Source organism: Chlorocebus sabaeus, chromosome 14 (genome assembly GCF_047675955.1).
Source record: "Chlorocebus sabaeus isolate Y175 chromosome 14, mChlSab1.0.hap1, whole genome shotgun sequence".
NCBI classification, from domain to species: domain Eukaryota; kingdom Metazoa; phylum Chordata; class Mammalia; order Primates; family Cercopithecidae; genus Chlorocebus; species Chlorocebus sabaeus.
Genome location: NC_132917.1, coordinates 67055521 through 67077174, shown reverse-complemented (window position 1 = coordinate 67077174; position 21654 = coordinate 67055521). Strand labels below are relative to the sequence as shown.

Below are 21654 nucleotides of genomic sequence, written 5' to 3'. Positions count from 1 at the left end.
ACATTACAAAGTGAAGGATTTACATGTGGAAAATGTCAGCCTGTTGCAGCATCTCATGATGGATCGTGTTACCACAAGCCATAGAGTTCACTAGAAATAAGCAACTTACTTCCCATTTAATAGGCATCACACACAGAATGGCAGGGAATGGGAACCTCAAATCTAGAGTCATTCTGGTTATGTAGCTGATCTTTGATTATACACTTTTAGGATTATCTGTGACTTTTTTTCCCATCAGAATTTGACTTCTGTTTATATTATTTTATGAGCAAATAGCAATTTCTACATACCAGGCACTATTGGAAGAGCTTTATGAATGTGAATAATGCATTTTATCCTCATAGGAACTCCTAAGAGCAGGTGAGGAAAATGATGCACAGAGAAGTTACATAACTTGCTTAAGGTCACACTTCTTGGAAATGGCAAAGACATAATATCCCAGTCTAGCTCCAGAATCTGTGCTCTGAACTATTTAGACTCTGCTCTTTCTTCTATTGTTCAAGAAGTGGTAGAAATTCTATCTAACTATTCATGTGGTTCAGGAATTTCTTAAATGACACTGATTTAGGTAAGTGAATCTGTTGTTCCAGGACCTCAAATGCTACCTCCCAATTTATCTAGAAGTCAGCTCACTTGCAATCTTATTCCCAAATTTGGAATTCAAAAAGTTCTTCCAGCCCATGAAATAATCACAAAGCCCTTATATGAATTCTATGCACTTTACCTGTTGGGCTCTAACTCAGACCCTACCTAATGCTTATTTTGACATGTAACAGTTGAGGGGGAAAGAGACACAAAATTTGAAAAAGATATAAACATTTATACTACTATATAGCACAGTAAAAAATTATGACCGAATTATTAGGAAAAAGTTGATATTCACCATGCATTATTTAGGAGACAGGGAAATAGACAATGTATGTCAAAAGGTCTTTTGACAGAAATATTTAAATTTTTAGACTGTGATTTCTCCGTAGGCTAAGCTTTTATAATGAAAGATAATATTTGTGGAGGGCCAGATAACGAAGTAAAAGAGGTATTGTTGTGGAAAGAACGCTGGGTGAATTGTAGACATTCTCTCACTAACTTGCTGATAAATGATCTGAACAGGTCAATCATTCTCTCTGTGTCTTAGACTGCTCACATGCCTCACTCAAAGTGTTATTGTAAGGATTAAATAAAATAATGTATGTGAAAGTGCCCAATATGTAGTATATTCTCAATAAATATTTGTTAAAGAAAAAAGTAGCATTGCATTCCAATGTCAAAATTAAATTATTTTTGAATTATGACTTGGACAATATTTGTGTAATTATACACACAGAGGAATGTGGCTAAAGGAACAGAAGTGATTGCCTCAGTATTCTTCAATAATTATGTTACCTTACTTTAGATTTCCCCCACCTTTTTTTTTCTTTCTTTCTTTTTTTTTTTTTTTTTTTTTTTTTTGTCTTTTCACCTACTTTGAAGAATATAGCTATTCAAAAATAGAATCCCGGGTAGAAATAAACCTTCTCTTTGATAAAACCCAGATGCACAGGACGAGATGCATTTCCTGTAAAGATTCATGAAGGGACCAAATGGTCTGGGAATTTTTCTCTCATAATTCCACCATGTGTCCGTTTTGGCTCCACTTGGCATGTAGAGATGGAGAGTGAACCTTTGTTCACATGTGTACTTGTGACAAGAGAATGGCTGAGAAAGGATTAGGCAGGTCAGCAGCCTCATCCAAGCCCAACCCCGGGTCTTAAGCAGTGACAATCAATCAATGGAAACAGTTAACTGTGTTCTGTTGTCCAGAATAATTTTTAACATGGCAAGCGTGGAGGCAGGGGTTAGGGAGGATGAATCAAAATGATCTGGGATTTTTAAAAATAAAAATATATGTTTTTCTTCCTCAACCAAAATTTTAGATAGTTTCTCAGGGGTGGAGGCAGGGACATGAATATTTTCTAACACCTTTTCAGCAGATTCTGATACCCATTTTTTTCCCACCCACCATGAGAACTACCAGGCTAGTATATTAATTCCACCTGTCTATGATTTGACCTCACCCCATAGCTAGCATAGTATACCTCAGGTCACAGTGAGCTATAGTTGAGTACTGGCTGCCCCCATTAGGCAGGGCTGCCATCCTTGACATCCCCATTGTGGGTCAGCATATGTTTTTACACTAGGCCTACTGCCCTCCTAAATGTAATTAAATCTGTTGTTGAGGTTCCGACCTGAGCTAGAAGGGATCCTGTCCTAGTGCTACTCTTTAGTTGTCTCCGTCCTGGCCCATGCCCAGCCATGGCTCTCCCTACAAGATGAGGAGTTCTTGGGGACAAGTGGACCTACCTGTCAAGCAGCCATCCTCCCTTTTGGCTCAGTGCTTCCCAAACTTTAACGTGCTTATATGAAACACCTGAGGATCCTGCCAAAGTGTAGATTCTAATTCAGTGGGTAGGTCCAGAGTAGATCTGAGAGTCTGAAGTTTTAACAGTCCCCTTGGTGCTGTGGACTACACTTTAAGCATCAAGGGACTACATCCTGCTCTAGGTACCCAGGCTCCTGGTAGTCTCTCAGCAGAGGATGCCAAGCTTGCATGGTTTCTCCCTAGGTCTCTCCTAAAGACAGACTGCAGACTGTGATGCCAGTGTGCACTCTATTAGGCTTGAGTGGTGGCCAAGGGGGTGCTTAGAGTGGAGGCCTTATGGGCTGGCAAGTTTTTCCCATTGAGGAAGGGGGAAGGGTTACTTAAATTCAGTTAAGAGCTTCCTAGGCTTATCAGAGATAGGCTTATCTCTTTGTTCCTCCCTCCCTCCACCCCCACCCTGCCATTTCACCCAACCTTGGTAAACAATCTGAACATGACTATTATAAGGCTACACCCAGACAACAGTAATTGACAAAGGGATCATTAAGAAAAAAATAGGATTAGAGGGAAGGCTTTCGAAAAGGCATTAATTTGTATCCTGCATTCTCACTCACTGACAACTCTGTTAACTAATAAGAAAGGAGAATCTCAAGTCAGTTCCTTCCTACACTGTCTCCCCTGTCTTTTCTCTCATTTGCTTAAGGTATCAAGTGGGGTCAACTCAGCTGGAAATAGTGTAGGGCTTACTCTAGGCCACAACATGGGAGCAAAACAACCAGAGATTTAGCCAAATCCTAGTTTATTTACCCCCTTCTGACAGAGAGAAATGTTTATGTTTATTTCCGAGGCTGTGCTATGATGTAGAGTTCAAGTGCTCTGACACTTTAACGCACCGTGCAAGGTTAGCAGCCTGTTCACCCTTTATTAATCTGTTGGTGAATATATTTGGATTTTCACTTCATGCCAATAAATGCAAGAAGGGATGCAGTTTTGACATTGTTTCTTTACCCTTACACTCCATGTAAACCAAAAGTTGTCTATCTGGCAGCTTAGTGGCTATATGTAAAGACCCTGTTTACTTAATCTGAATGTCCGTTTCATTTCTGCTTGGTTTGCAACATAAATGAAATGAATGAGTGTGTCAGAATTAGAATTGTGAGAGTCTGAAAAAGACATTTGGGTCACTGAGTGACTAAAAGCACTCTCTGTTTACATGTTTCTTCAGTTTCTGTCGCTGCAGCTGTGTCACAGCTTATAACAACTAATCCCTTTTTATTTACATTTTACTTTATTTTATTTTGTATTAAAGGCACTATTAAGCCACGTCTTCCAAATGTGTCTGAGGTTTCATAACTATCTTAATAGTGTATACACATTACAGTTATGGCAGAGAACTTTCTGCAAGTCTGGGTTTTGTTAAGAGTGACTTTAAGAATAATAGTTTATAGGACAATTAAAATGTGTTAATCTATATTTGAAAACTTGATCTGGTTAAAAATAGGTTCCCCGTCCGCTTATATTTGCCAGTTTTCTACATCGTGTAGCTGGGGTTTTCCTGAGAGGTGGAAAGAGCTGGTTGTGGGAAGGGATGGCTGGAGAAAGCCTGGGAGCTAAGCTGATTTTAGGCCTTTGGGCTGAGGTCCTGTTAACATAACCTATGTTCTGCTTCAGGGGAAAATGACGCTCGGAAGGGTTGGAAATGGGGCTTGAGCGAGAACACTTTTCATGCTCAACAAAGCCTAACATCATTTTACTATACGATTTGAGTTATGTGCATGCTTTTAATAAACTGATCCTCACAAAAAATAAATAGATTTGTTCTGCTTAAACTGGCATACAAAGGGCTCAGAGGGAAAAAACCCTTTAACACCTCTTGGGGATTGGAAGGTAACTTCACACTCCAGCTTCACGTTGGGAACGCGTGATAACAATTTGACAGGAAGTAAGTGGATTCTGTCCCAAGCCTTGGGAGTGGACTTGACCCTGAGCATAATGGTGTGAGTCTGAGGCCAAGAGCTTCCCGCCCAGCAGGGGGTAGCCAAGCGCCGGCGACTGGGCAGGAATTCAACCCCATAGGTTCCCATCTCTTCCCACCGCCCACCAGCAACACAGCTCTCCCTTTCTAGAAACAGGATTTCCCCTCCGGGCTTGGATTCTTAACTCTAAAAAGAGCCTCTCACCTGAGGCCTTTACCTGAGAGCTGGAGCCTGTGCGATGGATTCTCTGGGCAGGGACCCCAATGAACAGGTGGAAAAGTACATTTATCTGCCCAAGGCTTGGAATGAAAATTGGGGGTGGGGTGGGTGGAGGCAGGTTTTACTCTTCTTCAGATTCTTTTCTCTGTCTGCCAGTGGTAGAGGTTGAGTGTTGCTGGCATAGAAGAGAGATGGAGAGGTTAGGCCCTGGTTCTCTGTGTGGGGTGGTGTGCATGTGTGTGTGGAGGGGTATGGGTGTGAGTGTGCTGTGTGTATGTGCGGAAAGCATGTGTGTAGGTGTGTTAGGAGTGTGTTTGTGTGTGTGTGTGGTGTGTGTGGGGGGGCGTGGAGTGTGTGTGGATGGGTGTGTGTGGATGTGGGGGAAGGTGGGTGTATGGGTGTGTGTGGATGTGTGTGTGGGTGGGGAGTGTGTGTGTATGGGGTTGTGTATATGTGGATATGTGGGGGAAATGTGTGTATGGGTGGGTGTATGTGGGTATGTGTTTAGGGTGAATATGTGTGTGAGGAGAGTAAGTGCATGCGTGAGTATGTGTGTCTGTATGTGGGTATATGTGTGGGGTGTGTATATCTGTGTGTGTGGGGTTTGTGTTTTGGAGGATGTATGTGGGTGTCTGTGTGTGGTGTGTATATGTGTGTGGGCGGTGTGTGTGGGTATGTATTATGTGGGGTGTGTGGGTGTGTGTGTGTGGGAAGTATGTGTGTGTCTGTGTGGGTGTGTATGTGTGTGGGGTGTGTGTATATGTATGTAGGGTGTGTGTATGTGGATGTGGGTATATGTGGGTGTGTATGTGTGTATGGGGTATGTGTGTCTGTGGGTGTGTATGTGTGGGTATGCATGTGTGTGGGGTGTGTGTGGGAAGTGTGTGTATGTATGTGAGGTGTGTGTGGGTGTGGGTGTATTTGGGTGTGTATGTGTGTGGGGTGTGTGGGAAGTGTGTGTATGTATGTGAGGTGGGTGTGGGTGTATTTGGGTGTGTATGTGTGTGGGGTGTGTGTGGGAAGTGTGTGTATGTATGTGAGGTGGGTGTGGGTGTATTTGGGTGTGTATGTGTGTGGGGTGTGTGTGGGAAGTGTGTGTATGTATGTGAGGTGGGTGTGGGTGTATTTGGGTGTGTATGTGTGTGGGGTGTGTGTGGGGGGGGAGTATGTGTATGTGCATGTGGAGGGGTGTGTGTGGGTGTGTGTATGTGGTGTTAGAGGAAGTATGTATATGTGTGTGTTTGTGTGTGTGTGGTATGTGTGGGGAGTGTATGTGAGGGGTGTGTGTGGTGTGCATGTATGTGAGTGTACATGTGGGTATGTGTGTGGGGTGTGTGTGTGGGGAGTGTGGGTATGACTATGTGGGTATGTATGTGTGTGGAGTGTGTATGCGTGTGGGGGGAGTGTATGTGTGTGTGCATGGAGGAGTGTATGTGGGTGTGTATGTGTGTGTATGGGAGAAGTATATGTGTGTGTTTATGTGGGTGTGTATATGAATGAAGTGTGTGTGGGGAGTGTGTATATGTATGTGGGGGTATAGGTGTGTGTGGTGTGTATGTATGTTGGTGGGTGTGTATGTGTGTGGGGTGTGTGTATCTGTGGGTGTGTACGTGTGTGGGGTATGTATTGTGTGAGTGGGTATGTGTGTGGGGTGTGTGTCTGTGGGTGTGTATGTGTGTGGGGTATGTGTATATATGGGTATGTGTTTTAGGTGTGTGTGTGGGGAAAGTGGGTGTGACTGTGGGTGTCTATGTGTGGGGCATTATGTATGTGTAGCGGGAGTGTGTGATGTGTGGGTTGCTGTGTGTGTATGGGGGAAATATGTGTATGTGTTCATGTGGGTGTGTATGTGAATGGGGTGTGTGGGAAGTGTGTGTATGTATGTGGGGTGTGTGTATGTGGGTGTGGGTGTATATGGGCGTTTATGTGTGTGTCTGTGGGTGTTTATGTGTGTGTGGTGTGTGTGTGTCTGTGGGTGTGTGTATATGTGGGGTGTGTGTGTGGGGGGGAATTGTGGCTGAGCCCCAGGACAGCCTGCTGAGGGTGGAAGTCTGGGTGGCAGCTGCTCAGGTCTGACTGCTGGGTTGCAGGGAAGAAAGAAATGCCAGGCTGAACTCGCAGGTAGGGAGGAGGAGAGGTGGGACAGTGACAGGTCACTAAAGAAAAAGCATTCTGAGAAAAGCCTGTGCTCCTTACTGTATGCTGCAGGGGCTGAGCCTGCATCCCTGCTGGCACCCGCTGGGAACCCCCTTCGCTGGGTCCCCCCAGCCTCACCTTGTTGCTTCTCACTGGGGCCGTTTTCAGTTGGCGCTGCTTCTCTTTGTTCTGTTGTCCCCCAGTGCAGTGAACCCTTACATTATGGGTTTCTGTTGTAGTTCTAACCTCTAATACACAACCATTACATCTTATCTCGTCTTCTAAATTACTCTAAAATCCAATTATAAATCCCTCTCTCCTTCAAGAGTACACAACTTGCCACATTACTGAAATGCTGGGCTGCTCTTTTGTTTTTCTAAATTAATAATAACTACCATTTTCCGTCTGCTCTTACCATGGGACTCTTTTTTATCACCACACAGCTTTCCAAAATGCATATTATGATTCCTTCTGCCTCTTTGCTGGGCTGCAAAAAAGCTAAGGATGCTTTTCCAAATATTCATAAAAGATCTGTCAGTTGATTTTTAGTATAAAAACATTGAAAACTACAATCCTTAACGAAGAAAGCATTTTAATATTTATCAGTTAAAATTTCACTATTGCTTTCTTTTGTATGGGTGAAATAGAAGTCTATCACTTTTAAGGTTTTAAGAGATTTGAATGAATTTTATGTGTTAGTTAAAATTTTTATGGTTTGAAAACTCTTAGTTTCACTAAGATTTCAAAAGCACAAACAATATTTAAAATCCAGGTCCCCTCGTGAGTTTCTTGAATTTACAGGAGGGCAGTGACTATTCTTAAATATAGATTCAACTTCTACAAGTTACCAAAATATTTCAGGAAGAGAGAACATGCCCAGAACATATAAGAAAAAGCCTTAACAGTATCAGGAATATCCTCAAACACTTTTTCTGACAAAAGGGTAGTCGTGGTTTTCAATACTAGAAAATTGCTCTTAGGAAAATATGGTTATGTTCAAATTTGATATTAGAAAAAGAAACTTGACTTGTTTTAGTATTTTATAATCACAGGCATGTAATTGAACTGTGATTGCTTTTCTTACTTGCAAATTCTTACTTTGGTCGTCTGGAAAAAGTATATTTGACATACCTAAGGCGTCTGATTATGCAGTAACAAAATATGCTTGCTCTGTGATTATTAAAAATATGTGTATAGCTAATCAGCCACTCTGCTTTCAACTTCACGAGCTTGGGCAATGTTCAGTGGAGCTCTTCATTGTACCGTCTGTATTTATGAATGATTCTTTCTCATGCTCAGACTTTAGCTGCTTAGGTTAAATATATTGTAAAATGTAGGAAAGATTGGAAAAGTCCTAAATTACAAATTAAATTTCATTCAAACATTTAAATAATAACAACCTATCTAAGGATTTTGTGTAGTTATTGTGCCCTGAAGTTAAATCTCTACCCCCTTAAATATTAAATACAGGAGAGGCCAGTTGTTTCTTTAATAAGTTGGTTCTATTTAAGGGTTTTCAGAGGACAAAGTGAAGGCCAAGAGAGAAGATGGCATGCAACTGAAGCAGCACCACTTGGAATGTATAGGCTAAATAGATGAACCAGAAGGACATGCTAATCACCAAATAACATCATCAAATACAAAATATAGGAACATGATTATCATGAGCAACAACTCAGGGAAAAATGGACATCAGGAACAAGAAAATTATAAATGATACATAAAAAACAAAAATTGTAGTTTTTCATTCTTACAATATATATTACATATACAGTATCAAAACATACACAAATACACACTATATATTGTATGTTCTTTTGAGTTGTTTTGTATAAATAGACTCTATAATCTTAATTTAATCATAGTGGACACATCCATATTATCATTTAACATGTCAGCTCTGCATCCTAGCATAGCTATGTTTCCGTCTCTCCCTCCCTTCTCTTTCCTTCTTTCCTTTTTAAAAAATTTTCTGTGAAAATAAGAAAACTTAAAGTTATTTTCCCTTGCACGTCTAAATTTTTTAAAAATTTAATTAATTTTGTTGTTGTTGTTGTTGTTTGAGACTGAGTCTCCCTTTATCACCCAGGTTGGAGTGCAGTGGCAAGATCTTGGCTCACTGCAGACTCCACCTCTGGGGTTCAATCGATTCTTGTGCCTCAGCTTCCCAAATAGCTGGGATTATAGACGTGTGCCATCATACCTGGCTAATTTTTGTGTTTTTAGTAGAGACACAGTTTTGCCATGTTGTGCAGTCTGGTCTTGAACTACTGGTCTCAAGTGATTCCCCACCCTAAGCCTCCCAAAGTGCTAGGATTACTGATGTGAGCCACAGTTCCCAGCTGTACCTATAAATTTGAAATATTATCTTTTAGTTTCAGTGCAGGCTAAACATCACTATTAGTTTTGTTGGATTGTATCTAGCGTAATTCACGTATTAGTTTAAAATGTAGATGTTTTAAGAATTGACATTATCTACTTTATGTACTCAAGCATTCTACTAATATATTCTTTGAGGCTCTTCAATCTTTTATTTCTAATTTTTAATACATTTCTAGTTAATAAGTCAAACTTTTACCATTTGAACAAAACAGATTCAATTAATATAATTCCAATATATGGGCAGCCCTTGTAGAAATGATTTCTTTTTTTAAACCAGGAGTGCATCTCCTGTCATGTGTGAGTGTTGTGTAGCAAACTTAAAAAGAAACATTTGAATTTATGTCACATTCTGTTTCATACTTTATGGGTCTTCATTTTTTAAAATTTAAATTAAGATTTTGGGGGTTTGTTAGCAGGTTAATGTATGGAGTATATGATCTCTAAGCTCTTTAAAATAATCTATTAAGCAAATAAAAAATGACTCTGTGATACATGACATTTAGAAAATAGTTTCTGGAAGATAAACCATAGTGCCCTAATTTATAAGCTACTTCTAGCAGGTCTTTGAGGCTTTGTGTCAATTTGGAGACAGACCAGACCTTGGACCACAAGAGCACCATTTGGGGTGACGTATCAGTAAATTACTTTTCAGTACCCTAGAGGACCAGAAGAGTTAATGCAGCTTCCAGGAAAACAGAACACCTGGCGGTGTAACTCAGGTGGCATGGCCGGATTGGATTTGTCATAGGCATGTCTCAATTGTGACTTTAGGGTGTGAGCTGTGACAGTGCATCAGGGCTTCTCTTCTCTTCTCTTCCACCCGCTATGTTTCTAGGGGACTGAACATCAGTTCCCCTCCCTGCAGAGTTGCAGCACTGGGAGATTATTATGGTCTTAAAAGTGAAAGCCTATAATTTAAGGTCATAACACCATCTTTAAAATGGAGATTGAAATACAGAGATATAAAATACATAAAGCGTCAAGATGTAGCAAATGTCTCTTCCCATTGGATTTTTCCATTTACAAGAGGGTAGTAATACCATGTGTATTTTCTCGAAATATATAGTATATTTTCCATATTGATTGTGTAGCTTTTTTATTTAAAGTGGAGCCGGTGCCCTGATAGATCCAAATTCCTTTCAATGCCTACTAAATAAAATGTTCTGGCACTTAAAAAGAAGGATAAAATAACACAAAATAAAAATTTAAAGCCTAGAAAAGAAGGCTCCAACTTTCTAATATATCAAATATTTACTAAGATATCAAATATTTCTAGAAAATAACATCTTGATGAGTTGGTTATAAATGAACATGTGGATTGTGTTTTCCTTAATATACCAATAGTTTATCATGGCAGAAATAAATGCTAAGAGCAGAAAGGATCCCCAGTGCTAGATCTTTGACTTTGAAAGCAAAGGAGCTCAAGACATTCAGCAAATTCAAAACATCCCCTTTACCCACCTTTTAAGATTGTGTTTATTTATAGTTATTTCTTATGACATTTCAAAGCTTCTTCATAATTCTAGGTATTGATTTGAAAATGCCAGTTTTCAATACTAAATAATGGTAGAATAAAATTTTCTATGAATCAATTTTTCAGCCACAAGAGGACAAACACTGTATGGAAAATGATTCTACTTTCACCAGGAAGGAAATGTCATGGGCCTCCGAATTGGGAGGGGGAAAAAAAAATCTTGCAGCAGTGCCTATTGGAAATTACCAGGAATAAATATCTTTTTTTCCTTGAAATAAAGTTCAAGGTAACATTTAAATGAATAATTATTTACCATCTTGTTAAATGCAGGCATGTATGGTGGGCACCATCTATTAGTATAAAAGCTTTTTCTGCTTAGAATGGCTCATTAGCTTTTTTGTAGGCGGTACTGGTTTTAAGATTCAAATTCAAAATCTCCTCTGATTTTGCTGTTCCATTTCTGGCAGCTGGCCAGTGGCAGATATGCATAATATTTCACTGTTAGACCTTGCAAACATTATATCCTGCTGTGCTAAAGAAAACATTGTGTTTCTTACCACATGAAAATAATCCATCACTTTTCAATCAGCACACAAAAAAAGCTCTACCTGTTTTTTCCATCAGACTCAAGAAAAATTAATGGCCCCAATGTGAAAGGTGGACCCTCCATACATGATCCATTAAAGTACAAACTAATCAAAATATATCTAGCATCTGATTTGCTAAGCAAGATGGAACAAAAGAGGTGCGATGAAAAAAATAGATCCTTCTAAGACCCATACAGCCTTGTTCTATCAGTATTAACCTTATTTATTTTAAATGTGGGAGAACATAAATAAAAAAATCATGAAATGAATCCATTGAATTCAATCAATTCAAATAGACACTGTATTTATCTGGAAGAGATGGCTAAAGATACTTCATGGGGACTGGAAGAAATTTTTATAATAAAATTGTTTTTTAAAAAGTAAAGAAAGATTATAAATCCCCCAGCGGGCCACTAGACAACATAATATATTAAAGTAAAATTTTCTTTGGGAGTGAAAAAAATCAGTATTTTGTCAACTTGTTCATGCCTTTAAAAATAATTTCATGCCTTTTGCAATGCTGATGTTGTAGCTAGTTTTGAGTGAGGCATGAGGACTTCCCTTTCTAGAGCCCTACAACTTTTGTAACAATATTCTAATCAGAGAGATATCAGCCATATCAACGGAGTGCCAATTAAAAAACAATCCATTTTATGACTTTTAAACACATTTGTTGCAATTGCTTGGCCTTCTTTACTACTGCCTGGTTCTGGGAAATTATTTTCAATTTCTCTCTCCCTTTCTTTCTTTCTCATTTTCTCTCCCTTGCCCCCCTCATTTTTTCTCACTTTCTTGTGGCATGACCTGTGTCATATATAGTTTAATGAATATAATAAAAAATGCAGACAATGGAATGTAATGCTAATACTAAGAAGGTATCTATAATAGCAAATAATTTTACACAAAAGTATATTTTTATATTTTTGTAACCTCAGGTTTAGAATTCCACACTGCATTTTTAACTAGTATTCCAGTTTCTGTCTTCTTTTTTTCCATCTCAAATCCATGTTGAAACAGTCTTTACACTGGCCTTTCTAAAGCATAACTGTATTTATATCCCCTCTCATATCACAATCCCCCTTTAGTTGATGTCCATTGAATGAGAGAATAGAGTTTCAGAGTTGGAAGGCTCAAATATAATCATTTCACATATGAGCAAACAAGCTTAGGGATTTTAAGGGATTTGTCCAAAGACACGCAGTTTGTAAATGATAGCTCTGGAATCTTCAGGAGCCCCAGTACAGCACTTTCAGCACTACACAAGTGGTTCTCTCCTAGAGTAGTGCTTCTCAGACTTTAACTCTCAGACTTTAACTTAATCATCATCCTCAGATGATCTGAGGATCTTGTGAAAATGTAGAATCTGATTCAGTAGGTCTGGGGCTGGGCAGAAAATCTGCATTTCTAAGAAGGTCCTAGGGCATGCCCATGCTGGTTTGGAGACCACACTGAGTTGCAAGGACCTAAGAACTCTTTTAAATTCTTACACTGGTTTTCAAGGTGCTTTAAAGTGTAGTCCTGTGTCCCACTGTCCTGTACGAACACTCCAATATAGTTATGCAGAGTACTTGCTCGCTTATTGAATACCTTTTGAGTATTCTGACTCTTTTTTATTTATTCATCCTCCCACCTCTCTCTGCTTCTTTGCAATTGCATGTCTACACTTCCTTTCAATAGCAAAGTTATGTCCCATCTTCTCCATAAAGACTTTCTCATGACCAAACATAAAATGATCTTTGTGTCCTCTGATTATCTCTATCACTCCTTAAAAGCTTAATAAGTCAATAGCTACTTATCAAATAAAAGAACAAAACACACGTATAAGTGAATCAAATAGCAGCAGTGAATGAAGGGCATTCAGTTATACAAGGCAAGAGAAACTGAAATTCCTGAGATCTGCGGAAAACCTCAGAATTAATAAAAAAGGTTTCCTCCTTTTCTTGACTACATCTTGTGCTAAAAATACTTCTGGGTTAATTGCAGAAACTGAAGCTTAGAAGACCGTGAATTGTCATAGGGCAAGGATCATCAAAATTTGTTGTAAAGAACCAGATCATATATGATCATGTCAGCTGCATGGTTTCTATGGTAACTACTGAACTCTGCCATTATGGTAGGAAAGGAGCCATTGGTAATACGTAAACAAATGGATGTGGCAGTGTTCAATAACACTTTAGTTACAACAAGAGGCAGCAGCCAGATTGGCCTGCCTGTAGCCGTTTACCAATCACTATCATAGATGATAACCAAATCTATATTAAATAAGGAAAGAGAAAGACTTATTGAATCCACAGTTGTTAATTGTAGCTTAACTAACTCTGTAATGGGGAGCAAATCTTAAGAACTGGGTCAGTCCAGAGCAGAGAAGAGATGCACTGGGCAATGCAAGAAATCCAAGAGATTTTTCAATGAAATAATCTTTGATGGAGCCCAATCCAAATCATATTTATAACACACCCAAACCCAATTTTCAAAATCCTACTACCTTGACATAAAGGTGTGACACATAGGTCATATAATTGGCAGCACCTTGTTAGAAATGTAGAATCTCAGGCCTCATCCTTACACATTACCATTAGTGCAATCTGAATCTCACCAAGATCCTCAGATGATTCTTATGCACTTTACAGTTTGAAATTCCAAAATGAGGCATGTCAGTGATCTGCATCAGAATCCTATGGGAGCTGGGAAAAATGTCAGTTTTGGTCCAATCCCAGACCTACTTAATCAGTGTCACTGGGGATGGTACCCCAAGTTTTTAAAATATAAATCCACGTTGGAACTCTAAAACTATTGATTGTGAGCTACAAGATTGACACTAGTTGTTTCCATTCTATCCTTTCTGGCTTCGTTTTTTTGGCAGCTGTACTTGTTTTGTTAATCTCTTTCCTACTCTCTTTTTTAATTTTTAAATTAAAATTAAAATTAAAAATTTTTTACTGTTACATAGTATTTATACATATATATGAGGCACATGTGATATTTTGTTACATGCGTAGAATGTGTAATGATAAATTATGGAATTTGGGGTATCTATCACCTCAATATTCATTTCTATGTGTCAGGAACATTTCAAGTCCTCTCTGTCAGGTATTTTGAAATATACAATACATTGTTGTTAACTATAGTGACCCTACTCTGCTGTCACTGTTCCCTTTTCCAGCTCGGAATTTTTTGCTTTTCTTAACATAAGAGTAACCTTTATTTTTTCTTAATTTTTGGTCAACATGAATATATGTCCATAAAATGATATGAAGACTATTTTGTTATCTTACCAGATGGTACCAAGGTTACTCTTGTGGAGATGATTAAGTCTGTTTGGGAGAAGCTTTTGATAAGCCACTTGGAGTATAGCAGTGCAAAGGCATGCTCAAATAATAACATGGTGATTAAAATGTTTTCTAAAAATGGGAAGACCTATTAACTGCATGACCTTTTGTTTTTGCCTGGGAATATACAGGTTTGGGGTGGAGGTGAATTACTTTGGAAACTTGTGTACTTTGTTCTACTTTTTCTTCTATAAAATGCTGGTTCAGTAGAAAAAAAAAAATCTCAATTGTATTAAGGGAGACAGGACTTTGGAGTGTGGTAAGTGTCATGTGGTTGTAAGATATGTGATACGAAGTATCCTGATCGTCCTGCAACATCTTCACCAAAGTCTCCACTGCTTATTATGACTCTGTTTTCTTACAGGGCTTTTCTGGAGTGAGGGAGAAGACTGAGGGAAGAACCAGAAGGCTGCCAAAATGTAAGTCATGGTGGATATGATAGACAAAATGACCAGAGAATAAGAGGAAAGCTGACATCAAGGAAATATCAATATCTGATGAGAAGATTAGGGCCACCCTAATAATGTGTTATTAATTTGCACATTTTAAGAGGAATTTACAAATCCCTCTTTGCATCAAAAACATCAGTCCTTGGGCCTATTCCCATATATTCTCATTCAGTTGGTCTGGAGTGAGACCCAGACATTCAACATTTTTTCAAGATCAGGTGAATCTGAAAGGTGCAGCCAAGATTGAGAACTAAAGTGAAGAATCTAAAATAATCCAAGCAATGCATGTTATAACTGATAAAGTAGAAAAGTACATACAGATTCAATTCCTTTCTCTTTTTTGTCTCTTTTCTTTCTTTCATCACACAAATGATTTTTAACTATTGTTCTGATAGTTTTTATTAATAAGCACTCAATAAATGTGTTGCATTCCTAACAAAGAGAGAAAAATAACATGAACCTAATCAGTTAGTATAGATTTATCTAAAATATTATAATCTATGGCTTCTTGATTATTAAAGAATATTAGTAAATAATATAAATTTAGTGGTAATATAAATATATGCACATCTGGCTTGACAGTTTTGTGAATATATATTAGTCTACATTATGTTTAAATAGCCTTTCTTTACCAAGTTAGTAAATTTCTCACAAATCATTTTTTAAGAGTCATCTTATTTTAGTGTAGGCGTTGAGGGCTTGGGATATTTTGAAAGAAATAGTACATTTAAAATGTAGACATTCATTCAATGAGTATTCTTAAACTGCTCTGTAATAACATGGTAAAGGCTACAGAGAAATGGGAAGGAAGTTCAGGTGAGCTTGAGAAGACTAAAGGTAAGCTGTATAAAGAAAAAAAATCATTGGTAATAAAGAATTCATTAATAGATCAGCTCATAGAGATCACCACCGAGTCAGCAAATCTGCAGCTGGGATTAACTGACTGCTGTGCCACAGGGTTGGCATAGCTGGGATTGACTGACTGCTGTGCCACAGGGTTGGCATAGCTGGGATTGACTGACTGCTGTGCCACAGGGTTGGCATAGCTGGGATTGACTGACTGCTGTGCCACAGGGTTGGGCTGAGAATAGTAGGGGGGGTACTAAGTTGGATACTCCAGAAAAATCTCTCCTCATAGCTCTTCTAGCATTGGAGAGAAAATCAGAAAAATAATCTAAGGCCTTAATTTAGCACAATATTACTGGATGGTTATTCGAAACATCCCAAATGGTCAAAGAGTTTACCACAAGCGTCTTTACACAGCCATGTTTTTAGTGCTATGGTTGTTTACTTGAGAAAAGTCTTCCTAATATCCTAATTGTGTCTATATTGACATAATAGTATTGGTTTATTGAACTCATCTCTTTACATTGATAGCCTTTTATAGAAAAACGTGTTATCTATATATATTCACCAAAGATTAATACACTATATTGTAACCAGTCCTATTAGAACAGATAACTATGCTCAAAAAATTTCGAGAAAGTGATTTATTTATTTTAACAGTTTCACTGAAGTGTAATTGAGATTCAGTAAACTGTATGTATTGAAAGTGTGCAATTTGGTTTTTGACATGTTATACACTCATGAAACTAACTGCAATCAAGATAACAAACATATTCATCATTCCCAAGAGTTTCCTCATGCTCCTTTATAACCACTCATGCACTCCACTTCCCTGCTGAAATCTCCGCACTGTTTTCTGCCACCATAGATATCAGTTTTGTCTAACTTCTTTCACTGAGAATAATTATTTTGAGATACATCTTTGCTATTGCATGGATCAATCATTCATTCTTTTCTCGTTCTGAGTAGTATTTCATTAGATGCACAATTTGTTTATCTGTTCCCTTGTGAAGAAGAAACATTGTGGCTGTTTATTTTTGCCGATTGCAGATAAAGCTACTACGAATGTTTGTGTCGAAGTCTTTGTATGGACACCTGCTCTCATTTCTTGGGTTCGTGCAGAGAAGTGGAATGCTGGACTGCCTAGTAGTTGCATGTTTAACTTTTTAAGAAACTGTAGAACTATTTTCCAAAAATGCTGTAGCATTTTACTCTTGCGCTCCACTCCCCTGCAGAAATCTCTGCACTGTTTGTAATATGTAGGTCACCGCTTGCTGTGTTTAAGAGTTTCAGTTTCTCCACATCCTCAACAACATTTCATATGGTCAGTATTTTTAATGTTGACCATTATAATAAGTGTATATATATATATTTTAGTGGAACTTCAGGTGAGTGATTTTAAAGACTTCATTGCTAGGAAATAGGAAAATAAGAAAAATGCATTCAGTCCTCTTTTTCTTTCGGCACTGTCTTAGATATTTCAGGTTCAGTATCTGTTCCAAAACCTTTCTCTCTGCTCTACCATGGCCAAAAGAGTTCATTCACCTTTCCCCTTTGACTCTTGCAGACAATTGTGTGCCTTTAAAGGAAATAACAACAAGAATTAGGAGCGCCCTGGAGGCAAGGTAAAATTTGGCCTGTGTAATCAATCATATCTGCTTCACTGAACCATAATGACTGTGTACAGGAAGACATCTTCAGTGGGGCAGACTTGTTTCTATGAAATCCTTAACATTTTGTGGGAGAGAAAGCAGTTTTATATTTAGCTTTTAACATGCTCAGTCATAACTACTTTTCTTGGGCATAAGTGAGTTGTATTGGTGTGCAGTTATGGTAATATGTCAAAAAATAAAGATAAGTACGTCAGTAGAACAGCTGGCCTATTTTAAAAATAGTGTCTTTAATAATTCAAGCTAAGAAATAGGATCAATTGTGTAATATCCAACATCGCAATAACCATTTACAAATGGTGAATTGTGGCGGCTGCCCTCAGTTTCCTCCAGAATTATTTCCCTCAAATCAAGTAAAGTCAAAGATTCGGAGATAGATATATGACCTTGAGGAACAATTTTCAGGAAACACAAAACAAACAATATACTAGTGTCTGCAACTAGGGAAAAAAGCTGTAATGCTGTAAGGAGTCACCAAACTATAATGGTAGCCAATAAAAGTATTACAAATGCCAAGCAGATGAAGCTTTGTAAAGTAAGTCACTTTATCATCTAGTTCTTTAGTTTCTGTTTTCATTGAAGTTCAGACATGCAGCAAGTATTTTATTTAACTACTTAGGGGGTGATATTAAGTCTCTGTAATACGTGACTTTCTTTGCACACATTTCCCATAAGTCATTCCAAACTACTTTCATACAACGTAAAGGAGAAATTGGGAAAATCTTCAGTCAACCATCACACCTTAGAAAGTGATCCCTGAATTAGAATGTCCATGTTATATACTGAATATTATGACCTATCAGAGGAAATACATGAGTACCTAATCTTGAGGAAGATTATGGTCTTGATGATGAAATTGATGAGGGTGAAGAAGTTATTCATGATGATGATGATGACACTACTACTACTAATGATCATAGCACCTCACATTTTCAGGGCGCCTACTCTGGGCCAGTTTTGCATACATTATCTCATTTAGTCTTTGCAAAACCCTGTCAGGTTGGTCATATTATTATCTCCCTTTTACAGGAAAGTTCACTGAAATAAATTACATAGGCAGTATAGCACTTTGTAAGCTCTCTCCATTCTAGTCTTGTCTCTCTGTTACCACAAAAATTAATGGAACTTAGTTATAGTAATTGTTATTAACAGAAAAATTGGAGGACAGACAGTGTGCATTTTGGTTGGAGGAAGAGCTCGACAGCTCTCCACCTGGATAACAATCAGTTAATGGATGTAGATATCAGGAATAAGGGAGAAAGCTCTTCAAGCTGCAGATCATTATGCAGCAGCTCAGCATGTTTATTAATCATTGTGCACAATTAAAATGCCATTTCATCCCTCTAATTAAAACAAGTAGTTCCCTGAGGCTAGCACCTGAACTAATGAAGCCTGGTTGCCTAAGGATCTCACTTAGGGAAGGGAATTAAACAATGGAGGAAGCAGTATGTTTACCAGGTTGCCCAGACAACGTGAAACTGTATATGACATCATGAACGAGTGGACCAGTTGAGACTGTAATTTTAAAGAGCCAGAGATGCTGCTTTTTCTGAGCAAAAGCTGGATTTCAATATTGAAATTTTTCTAAATTTGTAATCGGTTGGTATCAATATACCTGAATTAGAATGTCCATGTTATATAGTGAAAATCATGACCTCTAAGAGGACAAGTATGAGGATCTAATATTGAGCAAGCTAAAAATGTTAGGTGCCATTATCATTAGTGATAGTATTGTCATCATCATTATCATCAATAACTTTTTCACCCTCATCATCAAGACCAATTGTATTGGTTGGTATATTGATACCAACCAATTGTATACTTTACAATAAATTCTAAATTTTCTTTCTTCTTGGTATGTGGAATGGGTATCTTGATGTTTGGAGAGAGGATTTTGAGGAATTCTCTATTGGCATCCAGGTATTTGGGAGGCTGAAGGGATTTTTGAAATCAGTTGACTCTAGAAATAAAAGGGTATAGATAGGTTATGGAGCCACAATTTAAAATAGAGGGTAGATAAATGGGCTAGATGAAAGAAAACCTAGGATTCAATCCCAGTATTGCCACTTGAACTGAATGACCCTGAACAAAGTCCTTAGAAAATAGAAGGACTGAACTAGGTAATCATCAAATTTTCTTCTAGTTCCAAAATTCTATGGCTTTGTGGTAATTTGTGATTAACATAACAGTGCAAAGAGATTTCATTGTATCCCAGTTCCCTTACAAGTTTGGCTGAATCAAGTCTTGCTTATTCTTTCCTTCTAATTCCTGTTCAGCTCACCAGCATATCTTTGGTGTCTGATACTATACTTGGCATATAGAAGTTGCTTAATTAAATATACATGGAAAATATCAATCAGGTTAAACCTACAGATCTCAGTAATACACAGCTTTCAGTGCCTTGCTTCAAATATTTAGGAGCAACCCTACATATGATTCTGCATTATTTATCTGAGAAGTGGCAAACCTGAGGGTTATGAAAGCTGCTTTCATTTCAGCCCGTCTGTGAACTGAGTTTTGTACAATTCTGTACTTGACAGATTGGATTAAGAAAATGTGGCACATATACACCATGGAATACTATGCAGCCATAAAAAAGGATGAGTTTGTGTCCTTTGTAGGGACATGGATGCAGCTGGAAACCATCATTCTTAGCAAACTATCACAAGAACAGAAAACCAAACACCGCATGTTCTCACTCGTAGGTGGGAACTGAGCAATGAGATCACTTGGACTCGGGAAGGGGAACATCACACACCGGGGCCTATCATGGGGAGGGGAGAGGCGGGAGGGATTGCATTGGGAGTTATACCTGATGTAAATGACGAGTTGATGGGTGCAGCACACCAACATGGCACAAGTATACATATGTAGCAAACCTGCACGTTGTGCACATGTACCCTACAACTTGAAGTTTAATAATAATAAATAAATTTAAAAAAAAAAAAAAAAAAAAAAGAAAGCTGTGGTCTCATGTTGCCTCCACTTGTACTAGGCAAGAAGCCATGGCTTATTCTTCCCATTTTCTACCTGTCATCCCTTTAGTCGCCTTGATTCCCTGATATCCCAGAAAAATAGTCATGCCTGGAAGTTGGAGGAACTTAGGACTTAGGAGCATTGGGTTTTTTTTTTTTTTTTTTTTTTTTTTTTTTTTTTTTTTTTTTTTTTTTTTGGAGATGGAGTCTTGCACTGTGGCCCAGGCTGGAGTACAATGGCGTGATCTCGGCTCACTGCAATCTCCACCTCCTGGGTTCAAGCAATTCTCCTGCCTCAGCCTCCTGAGTAGCTGGGACTACAGTTGCATGCCGCCACACCTGGCTAATTTTTTGTATTTTAGTAGAGATAGGTTTTACTGTATTGCCCAGGCTGGTCTTGAACTCCTGAGCTCAGGCAATCCACCCGTCTCGGCCTCCCAAAGTGCTAGGATTATAGGCATGAGCCTCTGAGCCTGGCCGAGCATTGGTTCTTATTTTTTATGGATCATAGAGTTTCATGAAAATCTGATAAATTTCATGAAATCTTTCATCAGAAAAATGTGTAGCATGATTTTGCAAACAATTGTGGGTTATGAGGTTCACAGAGTTTTGGAAGCTCATCTATGGAGCTCGGGTTAAGTTAAGAACTCTTATTTTAAAGGGTTATGTAAGAATTTCTAACAGTCCTTTAGGGGGCCTATGTCTCTCCTCCCTTCTTGCCTCCCTCCAGCATGTGAAGAAAGATGGCCAGCTAACAGAAAAATAGATTTTTTGTTTGTTTGTTTGTTTCCTTGTTGCTGGTTTTTTTTTTTTTTTTTTTTTTTTTTTGGTAGAGACAGAATATGCATGTGCATGTCAATGGCAAGTTGTTCTTTACAGTGTGGCCAGTAGACTCCAGAATGAGGCATAATAATTTCAGTTATTTCCTCTTCTACCTTCTTTATTTATAACCAGGCATCTGGCTTTGATGTATTTACTTTAAACAAAGTAAAAGGACAACAGTGAGGTGGTAATAATCACACTAGTAAAAAATAGGCAAAGCATAGAAAAATATTAGGGCCTTCATTTTCTCACACTGTTCATCCTATTCTTCGTGCGAGAAATATGTTGGTAACTGGAAATTACAAGCTCAAGTTATCCAACTTATGAATCTAAGAATTTAGTCTTTCTGTTTTTGAAGAATTGTTCATATGTTGAACCTAAATCTTTCTTTCCAAACTGAAGGTCAGTTTCTCTTGTACATCATAGTAGG

At 38.2% G+C, this 21654-nt stretch overlaps 1 protein-coding gene and 1 long non-coding RNA gene across 3 annotated transcripts in view; one reads left to right on the top strand and one right to left on the bottom strand.

Moving 5' to 3' along the window:
• Positions 1–21654, bottom strand: part of LOC140713336 (uncharacterized) — a 200259-nt gene that overhangs the window by 69832 nt on the left and 108773 nt on the right. The gene's annotated exons all lie outside the window — the stretch shown is intronic.
• Positions 1–21654, top strand: part of LOC103220136 (UPF0764 protein C16orf89-like) — a 201635-nt gene that overhangs the window by 171595 nt on the left and 8386 nt on the right. For both annotated transcript variants that reach the window (XR_005243377.2, XR_012095337.1), the window contains 2 exons: positions 14827–14881; positions 17325–17382. The gene's annotated coding sequence lies outside the window, so the exon portion shown is untranslated. The remainder of the gene's footprint in view (positions 1–14826; positions 14882–17324; positions 17383–21654) is intronic.